We start from the raw sequence: 15,578 nt of genomic DNA on the forward strand, positions 1-15,578 counted from the left end.
CCTTTTGACTTCTGTGGACCCTCACTTAATCATTACTGAAACTTGGGGAGCACCACTGAATCATTATTGGAAGTCGGGGACACCGGCACAACCATTTTCTATGATTTGAACTGCAAAATAATACACAACAAATACCGAAACAAATGATAAAATATTTTATTTAATTCATATGTATATATAGGAAAATGTAAATGTAATTTTACTTAGGAAGATTGAAGCGCTTTAAAATTCAATTGAGATATCTCATCGTCCATACTATATTTTGTATGATGCAGTTGCACTATTCCCACCAATCAATAGAAGAATACAAACTTAATTTTTAGCCTCCACTTTCAAATTCCTTCACATTTACATTTTAAAATGTTCAGTTGTACATTTTGCTTCATTATTGATATACAATTTATTAATCACTTTATTTAATTTTCAAAGCAGTTGCGGACCCTTTGAGTAGGCTTCGGAGACCTGCAGGGGTACCTGACCACAGGTTAAGACCTACTGTTATAGAGTATTATTTATAATCACATGTGGAATGAATTGCTTTTGCTCTGCTCTCTTGTAGAAAGTGAAAGGGATTTGGCTTTTAAAGTATTAAAATACAGCCATAAATAATACTGCAATTATAAACGTATTCTAATTCTATCTTTCCCTATATGACTGAAAGGTTCACATCGTTACAAGCAGACACCAAAGGAAATTCTCAAGAACTATGGATTTTTGTAAATATTTTAACTTACATTATCCAAATTTATAACCACGTTTTTTTTAAATGTGTGAAAAGTCTTTATGTAATTTATACAGTATGATCCGTTGTAATTTGTAATAAAATGTGCAAGGTTTCATCAATTTAATGAAATTCTGTGTTTCAATAAAAAGCCAATATTCCATCTTTTCTTATCCAAGACTAGATTAAAATTTTGGGAATAGCAACTTTCTTTGACACACCTACACACCATTCGACATCAATTTAATATTGAATATTTATATCCAAAGCAAATTAAATAGTAAGGTCCTAATTCACAAAAGTATAATTACACTTTCGTGTAAGTTTACTTCTTTTTGGTATTCAGAAACTGCATGCAGAGTTTTACGAATCCGCACTCCCTATACTTATGTGTGCGCAGTTTCCGCACAAGAGACTCAGCAAATGGGGCAGAGAACACACATAAGTATAAGGAGAGCAGAGGCGTAAAACTCCACACGTCATTTTTGAATACCAAAAGTAGTAAACTTACAAAAAAGTGCAAGTTTATCTTTGTGAATCAGGCCCTAAATGTTTAAGCTACAGTTCTTAGACTGTTTGCCTAAACAACTGCACCTTGAAAGGAATACATTACTTTAATGTCAATAATTCCACTCTAGAATTAGTAATTACTACTTTCTGGGAATAGGAAAACAGGATTTCTGCAATGAACTCACTGTTCTGCAATCTCAGGAACCTGGGACCTACCTTAGGATAATACTGAAAAAGGCACACAGGCCACCTGGATGATAGCTTACATCTCCAGGTACTTGCATCAAACTATTGCTCCTGGCTTTTGCCACTATGTCTTCTTTCTCCAGTTCTCAAATGCCCAACACTCTCCTACATCCCAGCACCTGCGACAAAATCCCAGTATTGACATCGTGCACATTAAGCCCTGGCTGTCACTGGAGCATTCTGCACGAAAGGACCCAGACATGCACCTGTCAAACTGATGAGCATGAAGGACCGGGGTTTAGAACCCAGCGGCGTCAGGGAGAACGCCCGATGCCTTCGAGTTCCCCTGTCTTGGCAAACAGAGACACAGGATACTTCTTGATGACGTCAAAGACCAAAGTTTATTGGCTGCAACCAGGAACAGAGATCTACGAAGCACACACGGGTGGTTCACTAGAGACTGCACAAATTCAATGAGCGGAGCATGGTCTTTCATGCCAAAAATCAAGCCTCAGGCAACATTCCAAATTAGCATTGGGTTCATACAAACTGACCAATGACAGTGTCACAGTTCAAAAGTAGCGTATGACGACAATCCCACTTTCCGTTGTCCAGCCCACCAGAAATGACCAAGCAAATTCCAGATTTCCTGTTCGATCAGGCCAGACAAACCCATCATAAAACCCTCAACCCAAATCAGTGATTATGTCGTAAAGGAAGGAACAGAAACAGATTGGAAGTGAGATAGAAAGGTGGGAGCAGTGTACCTTAAACTCGGGCCTGCCCTACCCTTTGATCTTTATCAGACCAGCTGCTTAACAAGGAACTGGCTCAGCGAGGTCAGCCTCGAGCAAGGAGTCAGTTCGGCCAGGTCATTCAGAAGTCAGCTAAGGCATAAGTGTCTCAAGGACTCGTTCGGCCGCAGTCTTCGGCCTATGTGAGGGCAACCATACAAAATGGCTGCCGTACACAAAATGGAACCGGAAGGTTCGAACTAAATCCTTAAATACAGAATGTTCCTATTAATCGATTCCTGTGAAAACACTCAGACACACTACACTCGTCATTTGCGGTCTGCTGACACCAAAATCGTCTATTTTCGACGACCTTTATTGAACGGGCTCAAAATCATCGAACCTCACTCACGAACCACGGAACTACAAGCAGCGAAACCCCCGGGGAAATGCATCACCTGAGTAACCAAAACTATTGTCAATGTGCATGCCGGTCAACCGAAATAACAAGAAACCACTAAGTGCTGCATCAACATTACCACCTAGTGAAGGTGCAGACTTCCTCAAGTGGCCCTCACCCTACAGTTTTTGCTTCAGATTGGCCAAAAAATTATCATATGATCTACCTATCTTACTTGATTCACACTTTCAACTATATGACACCAATCCTTAGGGATCTCCATTGTCAGTCAGTACAAGAAGGGACCAGGACTAAGATCTGCCATGGACCAATACATCTTTGTTAGCTGATGTGCCTGATTATTCAAAGGACAGACTCACCTGTCATGAATCCTCATGGCTGCTGTAGTTTAAAGACTGGTTGGTTAATTGGTTAGTCCCTCCTTCAAGCTCAAGAGATGCTGTTAGCAGACGTTTCTGTGCCCATGATGCCATTTTGTGGTGTAGCTTGCCAGAGAATATGCGTGGAGTTTCTCATTGCACGTCATTCTGAAAACTACTTCAAAACATACACATTTTTACAGACTTGTCCTTTTCTCATCCAGCCTTCGTCGGTATTTCATTTCGGGTCTTGATTGTAATTTGTAGATCTCGCGGAGCAGTAGAAAGGACTTCGGTTGGATTGGAATATTCAAGGGCAATGAAGTCTATTTTCTTCAATTGCTGGGATAACCAATAATCCCCTTGGAACACAGTGAGTTTGCATGGAGAGAAGAATTATACAAGACTACATACTCATCTAGCACAACGTCCCCCCCCCCCTCTTTTGGGAAGTTAATGCTGCCCTCCTTAGCTCTAACTTCCACATTGCGTCACCTATCTCCAACAGTCACATGCTCACTATGCAAAAGTGACATTTGGGTGCAAGCACACTCTAGTACGACAGCCAAGACTGTGATGGTTGTTTGCTATGGCTGAATGTTTTTGGAGCAATACTTCAGTTAGTCACTACTTGTGGGCCTTGAGACCCTACGGGTATGTAGCGCGCTCTACAAGTGTCACTGATTGATTGATTGGGCTGTCTGGAGAAGCTATACCAGCTGCTTAAGTGAAGAAAACTTCAAGAAAGTGCAATCAGAAATTACTTTATTATAAATATATATCCTGGACTTCCAGCTCACACCAGAGCAGCAGTTTAATTGCTTAAGTTGGAGTTCCTTGGAGCACACACACATAGGGGAAGATTTGCTAACTTTTAGCTCAATACAGCACAGTACCCAAAGCTGCTGCATAGTGTGACGAAAGAGAGAGACAGCAGCACAGAGGCATATGCATTAAGTATGGCCTATTGATGTTCTCTTCCCTTGAAACGGCACAAAAACAGGTTACCTAGCACCAGGCACACACCTTTGCAACATGGTCTAACGGTATGGGTGTGATGTCTAGGATAGGCTGTATACTGGTAGTAAACCCTTTAGTACAAACTTCTATGCCTAAACAATTTTTGAAACATTGGGTGTCTTCTTTCAGGGCAGCATACAAACAATGTGAACTGTTTGGAGAAATAATATATTTCTACAAGTTTGCACCTGTCTCAAGGAGGCATTATATTTTTGTTCAAAGTCTGGTCCCACAATTTTAGTGGATAAGGCTTTGTGTCAAGAAAGCACATAGGTGCTTGCGCTGGATGTGTCACCCATCTGTCAAACCCTTTAACGCAGAGTGGCAGAAAGCAGCGCAGATCCCTACTTGTACCAAAAAAGGTCTCTTTTCCAGTGCAAAGATTAAACACCTTTTCAAGACTGCAGGGGCGGCTCTAGGCTCATGGTGGCCCTGAGCAGGGAGCGTAGGTAGGGGCCCCGGAAGAGGGGGTCCAGGCTGGGCGGAGCGTGGAGGTCAGTGAAGAGGGGGGGTCAGGGTGTTAGGAAGTGTAACAGAGCCGGAGGCCGCCAAATCCCTGCCCGGGGCCGCCTCGTAAATATGTATCCATCCTCAGAAGATTAATATATTAAGGATATATATTGGCGTGGTGGCCCCTGGGGTTTGGTGGCCCTGTGCAGGTGCACAGCTTGCACATGCCTAAGGCCGCCCCTGAAGACTGCGATGTTAGCATTACTTTGCAGCAGCTCAAAGTCATGATAAATCTGCCCCCTACTTTTTTCAAACGTATCATCCCACCTAGATTCCACCATCCCATCCTTCAGATGATGCAGCACAAGAAACCATTACAACAGTAGCATAACACAAAATGATGGGGCTCCCCAGCAAATTGTCTTGAAAGGCCCCTGAGGCTCTCATGACTCACAGGACTTTCATCTTAATAGGAGGCCTCCTGAATGTTGGGGCTCCCCTGCACCATAGGGACGCCCCGTATTACCACTTTAGAAAACTGTTTTAGTATGAAAATCTATATGCAGACAAGTTGTAGTTTCCAAGTAGTTCCTTTATTAAGTTTCAGTTATAAATGTAGAAAGATGGTAGAAGGATTGTAAATATAAGGGAAGTAAGATAGTAGAGCAGCCCCACCAGGAGCAGACTCCCTGTCCGCTCAGCCTCTCATCATCAACCGCCACTCTCACCAAGCCCACACACAACATTCCGTGACATCGTACAACATTCTCCAGTCATTCAGGCTCAATAGAAGGGAGAGTATTGATGTAAAGAAAGAAGAGAAGAAATAACCTTACAACAAAAACACTACTAGGAGATGCAACACATGAAAATTAGCCAAAGTAAATTGAGAGTACCTATATACAGGAATGATAGCATCACGCCCACTTTGATCAGCAATGCCATCATATGGTTAAACAACTGTTCCATCCTTAGTCTTCCGATAGCCCCCACACCCTCCCCACACCCCCAGCCCCATCATATCCTGCTGAATGGAGAGATGAAGAGTGGAAACTACATCTTCTCTCCATATTACTAGTTTGGCTGACAAGGTAGCAAGGACAATCCAGGGCTAGCAGCTGCTAACCCATGCTACCCTAGTTGTCAGCCATAGAAAGCAGGGCGAGCAAGAGAGAGAGTAGACACATATTACATTTATTTTTTTATCCTACCCTGATAGACAGCAGTGTTGTTGAAATAGATTACTTGGTCCAGTGCACCCAAATAAATTCTGAATTGGCAAACAAAGGATTCACTGTTGGTTTTCTAAGGATTCAGAAATGTTCAGCAGACTGCACTTGTCATTAGATTAGATAACGAATGTAAAATGGTGTCATCTCTTTCTTCTGCTTCGCTGCTTACAATTAAAGAATTATTAATCCAGTGAGTGGTTCCAGGAGTAATATGACAAAGTATATTATCACTTCACTGTAAAATGTTCTTTGACAGATCCCTGGCAAAATATTAATCTAACTAAACGTATCAACAGAAACACTACTTAAACAATACATTTTGAATTTTGTTGCAAAGAACGATGCAGTTTGTTGCACTGTTTGCTCAAATGTGCTCATTCTTTATTGCGCGGTTTTGTTGTCTCAAAAATAAATTTAACAGGTGAAGTTTAAGCTGTTAAAAATCAATAATTAATCTAATCAATCTCACAGCTGATTAGGAACTCTGTTAGGTAATAATACACATGGTGATGCCAATCAGCCCATAGCTAGAAACTACAGAATAAGCCCTTAAATGCCATGGCTAGGATGCAACACCTATAGAGGCGGGCTTCCATTGTTGTTGCGTCACATTGATTGACAGGTACTTTGGGATCTTTTCAATTGCCTTTACATCACAGTTTCAGAATACCAGGATCATAGAGACTTTGCATATATGTACATTGTACAAAATGTCATTGACTTCACACACCCTTTGATCCCCGAAGATATCACAGCCCTTGTCCATGAGCAACCCCTGAAAAGCCTACTGCTAATTGATGTCCTCGACACCATGGAAATGAAACCAGTCACAAAATACATTTTAGAAAAGTATATTTGCATTGGTCATTAGGGATTACATTATTCAAAGTGCCCCAAGGGTGAACGGGTATGTGCACCTGGGTTTTCTGCCCCATGCCACTGTGGTATTACAGAATGGGCTGCAGATGCTTGCATGTCCCCTTCTGTATTATGGATTGTGCGGGAGTTAAATGTCTCAAGAGGGTGTTTCCATATTTGCATCAGGGCGTGCTCACTTGTAAATCAGGAAACTCTTTGGCTTTGCACCTGACTTTATTACAGAAGTGAAAGAGGCAAAGAGGCTTTTTAGTCCCGGCCTGACAGCCTTAGCTGTTGACTGTTCTCTGACCATATCCGGCCATATTGGGCCCCACTTCGATGCTTTAGCTCGAGGCACCTATCCTCCCTTTCTCTGTTTGCCTTTTTAATGCCTCTGGCTTTTTCTGCCTCTTTCTTTTTCACTTCTCACTTTCACCTTTGACATTTTCCCTCCTCTCACTTTTGCTCTGTTTCACACTCTTTGTCTCCACTTCATTCACTTTTTCCTCTTTCTGCCCGCTATCCACTCTTTGTCTCTCTGTGTCACTTTTTCTCACATAAGTCCCGTTCGATCTTCTCACCTTTGCCTAGTTTTGCCCGTTTTTCCACTCTCACTCTTCAGTCACTATTCACTCAGTCTCTTTCTAGTCTCATTTTTGCCTCTTCTTGGCCTTCTTTTTGCCTCTTTTTTCCTCCTTTTTGCCTCCATTTGCCACCCTTTGCTTCATTTTCCCTTCTTTCACTACTTTTTCATGCCTTTCACTTACCTTCCATTCCTGCGCCATGTTTCCTGCTCCTCGCTCCTGCTCTGCCACCTAGCCCTGCCCTCTGGATCGGCCGTCCCCTCTCTCGGACCTTCTTGATGGCAGCCACAGAGTGTCCAAAGTCCTACATGCCATGAACACCACGTGCTCATCCATGTGATGCACTCAGACATTTCCCCCCCCCCCCCCCCCCCCCCCGGGCTGAAGATACATTCTTCTGCCACTTCTCCTGCTGCATATCTGCCATCCTGCACACTCCGACTTCCTCCTGTGCCTCCCCAACCTGCTTCCCCTGGCCACTCCCACCTTTGCTTGCTGCACACACAACCTTACCTCTCAAAACACCACCAGGCTTAACCCAAACGCTACCCTCACCTGTCTTCTCTTCAGTAAACCCAGTGGAAGACTCATCATCATGTACAAGAGAAACTTAATTGCTCCATTACTTCAGCGAACCCCTGCGACCGCCTAGAGCACCTACCCTTCAAACTCAGGACCTTGGCACCATCACTCTGAGAGCAGCACTGCTCTAGCAGCCGACTAGACCAAGATCTAACTTTTGCACCACTCTCATGGAACTCATTGCCCCCCGTGCTCGCCTTCAACTCCTTCATTTCACTAACCACAACTTTCAATTGGAGGATCACACCAACCCCAACAACACCAACCTCTTTGAAGACTTGAGCATATTAGGACTCACCAAACAAGTCAGTGACCCATACATGTAGCCGGACTCCCCTCTGCCCTGTATTCACCAACTTTTCCTACATCACGGTGGACAAGCCCACCCACTCACTTGGGCCAACCACTTCTTTGTCTGCTTTGGGAGGCACCTGCCCATATCAACACAGAATCAATTATACCAAGACTACTCAACGTAACTGGAATAAGATCTCCAAAGAAATCTAGACATAGAGGCTCAACCTCAACGCCTGCATCACCATAACAAAGTATCACCATGAACTTCAACACATGGATGCACCACCTGGGCAGGCTCCCTGGCACCCTTAAAAACCACCTTCTCCTCTCAGTCAAAGCTACAGGCAAGTTGGTACAAGAAAGAACGAATATTCACCAAGTGCCACTGTAAATAGCTAGTACACTGATGGTCCAATCCCCATGACAACAATGACAGAGACACATACAGAGCAGCCCTCCATATCTTCCACCGGAGACTCAGAGACATCAAGCCCGCAGCACTGAACAAACGGATTTAAAAAAGCTTCAAGTCCTCGAAAGGAACGCTTGCCAGAGTGAATGAATTCCTGTTCCCTGCTGCTAGCTCCATGATAGTCACCCCCTCACAAGAGCTCTGCATGCAACTCACAGTCTACTTCTATTACAAAATCAAAACCATTTTTTTTCCCCAGATTTTTATATAGCACGAACTTGACCCGAATAAGATATCCGAGTGCTTTACATAGCACCCTTTGCTTACATGAGGACACACTAATTGTTTAAGATATTTTTTAGGAAAGGGAGATTAAGTGATTTGCCCAGAATCACAGGATGTTCAGCGTTGTTGCCGAGACTCGAACCCAGTTCCCCAGATTCAATGACGACCGCCTTAGCCGTTAGGCCAACTCCTCTCCCCATTTACAACAATTTGCACCCCAACTGAACCTCTCTACCCTTGCTATCTTCTAGTCCAATAACAAGAACATCCTGAAACCACCCTAACCTGCTGGCCAATAATCACCCCTTTAGAAACCTCAAACACCATGAGCTCCATTCAGTCTAGAGCCCCTTCGGATCACTGCCCTATCTTTATTTTCACCAACTGACTTAACCCTATATTCACAGCCTCACACTACTCCTCAATGTCTCTCCCACCACAGCCACATTCATGGACCCCTGCAAACACCTTATCATTTTCCCACTCCTAAGGAGACCCTCTGCTGACCCAAAGACACAGGCTAACTGCAGACCTCTCTCCCTCCTCCCTTACATGGCCAAAGTATTAGAAAAGTTTATGAGCAACTGACTGGCTGACCACCTCAGTGCCAACCACTTCCTGGACCCCGTCCAATCTGGGTGCAGACCTAACCACAGGATGAAGACCATACTCAACACTCCCAACAATATGTGCTTATACATGGACAAGGGGGACACAGTGGTACTCATCCTACTCAATCTCTTGCCCACTATTGGCACTATCTGCAACCCCATCTTCATGCAACGCCACAACGAGACCCGAATCCGGGATCACCACTCTGATGAATCAGCTCCTCCCTCTCAAGATGCATCCAAACAGTCAGTTTAGCCCTGTACTTTTCCACTGCCTCCACGCTGGTCTGTGAGGTCCCTCAAAGCTCCTCATAGAGCCCTATGATATTCAACATCTGAATGGCCTCTCTCACTAACTTCTTCAACACTCACAGGCTCAGCAGCATCTCCTATACCGATGACACCCAGCTCATCCTCTCCTTCTCTGAAGACACCTCTAACACCCAGGCGAACTTCATCAACTGCACGTTTGAGGTCTCAAACTGTATGTACGCCAACTGCCTGAAACTCAATACAGACAAGATGTAAGTGGTCCTATTTAGAAGACACCTCTCTCTTGTCCTTGGCTTGATAAATGCCCTGCAGTGGCCACAGGTGAGGGGTTGAACCAAGTTTGAGGGATGGAGGATAAGTGATTCTGTACTAATCTATCATTGGGAGAAGCCCCTTTTCTGAAAGTCCAAGAGGGTGTCACTCCCACCACATCTTGAAGGGTGTCTTCACAACGAAGAATATCCCAATTTGTTTTCAAAATCACCCTTAAGTTATTGGCCTGTGTGCTAAATGCGGTAATGAAGTAAATGGATTCCTTTGATTTATTGGTTCTTGCAATTCCTGTCAAAACTGGTTTCTAAAGAATGGCTTCCTTACTCATCATGTTTACTCTGTTGAAAAAATATGAACTGCCCAAGATAAAAATGAAAACGTAAAATCCCAAAACACATTACAAGCAAAATAGATGTTGTTTTCTATGTAATATTGTGCCCATGAATGAAATGCATGACATGCTCTACTTTGTTAGTAAAGAAATACATATTGGAACATATGAGAGCTATAACAAATGGAGGCATGAGTTACCGCACAGAAAGGCACTTTAGATAATCACATGAAATTCTTTGGTATTGTCTGTATTCCCAAGACCCCTACCGGAGTTGATAGAAGACTAGCCCTTCATAGAATGGAGCCATATATATACTAGAAGTGAGATGACTGGCTCCAAGTGGAATGAATGTAGGCAAAGAACAGCCTGTACACCTGCTTGTACTCATAAGAAAAAACAAACCTTTTCAGACCCTGTAATGCCATCAGTAGTTACTAATAGGAAGTTTTTTCAAAGTAATATCAGGTGATTTTTATCTAATTAGCATATAAAATGATGAAGACTGTTGTATTCTTTGGTTCTGGACGTACATTTTCCTTTCAGAGATATAAGGCATGGTTGTGTCCAATTATGAAAATATTTTGAATCTTCTTCCGAAGGCACTTGTGTTTTTAATGATGAAAATAATTTTGAATCTCCTATCACAAAATCCATTGATTTATCGAAGTCTTTTATCCGGTGAGACTGTTGATATTGTGGCAACCACGGCCATGAGATGGACGCTTTACTGAATGAATGGTGATTTTATCTTTTTAAGCAGCTATTAATGCCATAATTATTTTCCATCATGGTATGCCCAATGGAGTTGTAAACGTTACTATAGCTGTAATCAATTGCACAATGTCATTGAAGGTATAATATATTGTGCTCTACTTTAATTATAAAATTGTTTCTCCTCGCATATATGAATAGGGAAGGACTATCATGACTGTGATGGACAAACATGATTGCAATTGAAGCTAAGTGAAAATTGTGACACAATCAAGTATAGACATGGGAGATTTAAGGGACATTTGGTTAGGTGGGATTGTAATTTTTCGGCGATATTTGAGGCTGAGATCATAATCAGAACGAATACAGGCATGCATTTCATTGTGGAACCTCTGTTATCATTACATAATCTGTATCTGCCTTTTGTGATAACTCACTCGATGATTCAAAGTCTGTTTTCTATGTTCATTCCCGATCTGTAACCAAGCAACAGCTTGAGTGTTTAACAATGTTAGCAACACAAAACGACACACAGTTATCCTGGATCTAAGTGATTCTCTGTAAAGTATATAGTTTAATTGATATTCAAATTGTTTCTATTAGAAAGGTGTACCGTACAATGAATTAAGTATGGGCAAATTTTGTGAATTTGCGAATTTGCGGATGTGCGAATTCGCGATCCGCAAAATTCGCGAATTTGGGCGAATTTGCGTATTTTTTGTGTGTTCGCAGGGAGATTTGCGTGTTCGCATGGCACTTTGCGTGTTTGCTGGGGTTTTTTTTGTGCGAGACCGCTCGTTGTCGTGCCCTTCTGCCCTCTGCCCCACTCGTTTTTGTGCCATTCTGCCCTCTGCCTCATTCGTTTTTGTGCCCTTCTGCCCTCTGCCCCACTCGTTTTTGTGCAATTCTGCCCTCTGCCCCACTCGTTTTTGTGCCATTCTGCCCTTTGCCCCACTCGTTGTTGTGCGATTCTGCCCTCTGCCCCACTCGTCGTTGTGCCCGTCTGCCCTCTGCCCCACTTGTTGTTGTGCCCTTCTGCCCTCTGCCACACTCGTTGTTGTGCCCTTCTGCCCTCTGCCCCTCTCCTGTTTTATTTTAGAATGGCGCCAGCAAGCTGCCAGCGTCATTCTAAAATAGTAACTAAGTTAGCTTCATCAGGAAGCACTTATAGATAAAATAAAGCAGGTGCTCAAATTCAGTTAAACTCGAGCACCTGCTTCTATTAGTGCTTCCTGTTGAAGCTAACTTAGTAACTATTTTAGAATGGTGCTGGCAGCTTGCCGGCGCCATTCTAAAATAGTTACAAGCTTGAAGTTTGAACCTTTGCCCCCCGGATCCGTTCCGCTCGCGGATTCGCAAATATTCGGCAAATTAGCGGATTGCGAATTTGCAGAAAATCTGCAAACTCCGCAAGTGGAACGGATTTTGCGCCCATACTTACAATGAATTAAGGAATCCACATCAATATACACATTTGGGTGATGGATGAGTGTTGAGTCCACTGTTTGTCTTAAAAGCTTGAATAGGCACTTTGTTATTTTTAATTTTGATTTGTAGAGCGCTTAATACCAACAGGTCTCTAAGCGCTTTAAGAAGAGCAACGTCATTTCCAGGCAGAGTAGAGTGCAGTTAGGCCCAAGCTTCCATAAATAGAAGGGTCTTCAGTTTGTTTTCTGAAAGGGAGAAGGCGGCTTCCCCCGCGGAGCTGGCGCGGCAGCCTGTTCCAAAGTGTGGGTATGAGGACGGAGGAAACTCGGCCCCCTTTGGAGGCGTAATCGATTTGTTTGCATTTTAAAAGGCCCTCCATGGAGGACCTTAGCGAGCAGCTTGGGGCGTATTTCTCAAGACGTTGTTTGATGTAGATTGGTGCCTGGCCGTAAAGTGCCTTATGTGCGATGCAGAGGCCTTTCAATTTGGCCCTCTGCTTTATGGGTAGCCAATGGAGTTGTTGCAGTAGGGGTGATGCCCGTGTGCGCCTAGGTAGTTTGAAGATTAGTCTGGCGGCATCATTCATCACTATCTGGAGTTTGTCCACCAGGGAGTCTGGTAATCTGATGTAGAGTGAGTTACCATAGTCCTGGCACACCAGGATCAGGACGGCTACGACTGTCCTCATGGTTGAAAAGGAGAGGATGGGGGAGAGTCTCCTCAATAGCCTGAGTAGGCACACGCAAGTTCCAAACACAGTGGAAACTTGATTGGCCAATGAGAGTATGGCGTCCACTTTTATTCCTAAACTTTTTATCTCTGGGGATGGAGCATCACCCAGCTCATGGGTCCAGTAGAGGGAGTTCGAAGGATTGTGATCATTGGTCACGGCTAGGATCTCTGTTTTGTCCGGATTAATCTTGAGTTAGTTGACCGTCATCCATTGAACCATGAATCGCAGAATATCTTTCACCCGGGAGTGGGCCTGTGAGGTATTTTCTATTTGCAGAATGATTTTTGCGTCGTCTGCATAATTGAAAACGTGGCAGTCCATTCCCTCGAGGGTATTTATCAGAGGTCTGAGATATATGTTAAATAGGAGAGGGAGAGAGCAGCCCCCTGTGGGACACCCACAGGGAATAGGCCCCCTCTCTGAGACCCAGTCGCCCACCTGGATTCTCTGGGTGCGGCTGGTCAGGAATGAAGTAATCCGTTGGAGGATAGGCCCACCAATCCCAATATTTCTTAATCTTTCCAGGAGTAGGGCGTGGTTGACCGTGTCGAACGCTGCTGACAGATCTAGGAGGTCTAGGACAATTGGCTTCTTGTTGTCAGCTGTCATCCTGATATCCTCAAGTACTGTTAGCATCACAATTTCTGTGCTATGGTGTGCTCAGAAACCAGCCTGTCTGTCCCCCAGGAGGTGGTGGTCCTCCATGAACCTGGATAGAGTCTGCAGGACATATTGTTCTATGATTTTGGCCAGGAATGGAAGTTGGGAAATGGGTCTGTAGTTCTTCATATTAGAAGTATCCGCGCCTGTCTTCTTGAGCAGGGGTATTATTCTGGCTTCCTTAAAGTATCTTGGCACTTTCCTAGTCTCCAGAGAGAGGTTCAGCAAGGCGAGGATGTCTCCCTCAATCTCTGGGACAGCTAACTTAAAAATCCTCGGGGGCAGGGATAGGCGGGTGAGCCAGATTTGATTTTTGTAGCAATGCATCGGAAAGTCTTGGTGTCAAGAGTTTGGAAGGAAGAGAGCAACTCAACCCTCTTTTCCTGGGTTCCCTCCTCTTCATTGAGGGATTGCTCAAATGGGGATTTGTTGATCTCAATAAGGTTGTCTTGTATTTTATTGGAGAAGTATGATAGAAATTGATTACAGTGTTCCTGGTTGGATGGTGTCACCAGTGACTGTTTTTGGCTTAATTCCTTCAGGATTTTAAACGTTTCTTTTTGTTTGTTAGTTGCCTCGAAGATCCTGTTTTTATAGTTTTCCACTTTCCTGCTAAGGAGCGCCTTTTTGTAAATGGATACTTTAGCTCTATACTCTGTGAGAACCTGTGGCTCATAGTCTTTACGCCACTGTCGTTCATGATGACGGAGCGTATGTTTTAAAGCCCTGAGCTCCTCCGTGAACCACGGTGCACCCTTGCCTTTGGCTTTCGCACAGTTATGTGAACAAGACCCAACTAGGTCTGGAGTGTCCTGCGCTATTTGCCATCACGAGTGGAGAGTGAGGGAAGCTCCTTTTGAATATATATACATAAATCCATATATATTGACTGCTCCTTTTGAATATATATACATACATTCATATATATTGATTGCTCAGGGGCCCATGAAGCTCTTGAAATGTAACAGATCAAACTAGTGCACAGTATTGCATTTAATTTTTTTGGAGTGAGTACACTTCTCTTTGTTTATGTGTGTTTGAGTCTGTGAAAGAGAGAGTGTGTGTGTGTTTGTGTCTGTGACAGAGAGAGAGAATATATTAAATTGACAACCTTTTAACCAGTGCTTAATTTGTAAAATATGAAGTGCAGGTGCTGAAATGTTTGTCGGAGGCCACACCTACGTTTCTCTGGCTCCACCACCCCCTCAACTGGCTCCACCCTCTTACTATATTAGCTCCACCCACATCTTCAACTGGCACTGCTAAAAGTCTGATGTAATACCTGATCTGAATTTCAGACCGGGGACGAAGGCCAGCAAGCATGGAAATGTCACACATAAGCACCCAGGCGATAAACCATGGAAATGTGTGTGTTACACAAAAGCATCCATTCCAGGCCATAAACCATGGAAATGTCCACATAAGCACCCATGCCAGAAAGCATCGAAATCTCACATAAATACTCAAGACAAGGAAGCATGGAAACGTCGCACAAAGGCCCCCAGGCCAGAAAGCATGAAAATGTCAAAGAAAGGCACCCAAGCCTGTAGCACTGGAACAATTTTCAGAGTGTTGGTGCTGCCCTCAATGTTACATCACTGAAGAAATCATAAGATTGTGAAAAATCTAAACATCACGCTAAAGACAAACATAGCAAATTAGCCTTGCCCATTCCGGCGGAGGTGGTGAGAGTGTGGTATGTTGCAGTTGAGCATTTTGAAGCCCACTGCTTGTTTTGGTGTCGGTGAACTGTATGAACCAAATCTTTGCACAATCCTAAACTCACCAACCCCAAGTGCCTCAACATCCTATTCTAGCCAGTGCTGTGGTAGAATTCCAGCATATCGGCTGATGCTTTGGACAGCTGAGTAGCTACCAGATATCGCTAGTTGATATTTGTTAAT

Source organism: Lissotriton vulgaris, chromosome 9 (genome assembly GCF_964263255.1).
Source record: "Lissotriton vulgaris chromosome 9, aLisVul1.2, whole genome shotgun sequence".
Classification (NCBI taxonomy): Eukaryota; Metazoa; Chordata; class Amphibia; order Caudata; family Salamandridae; genus Lissotriton; species Lissotriton vulgaris.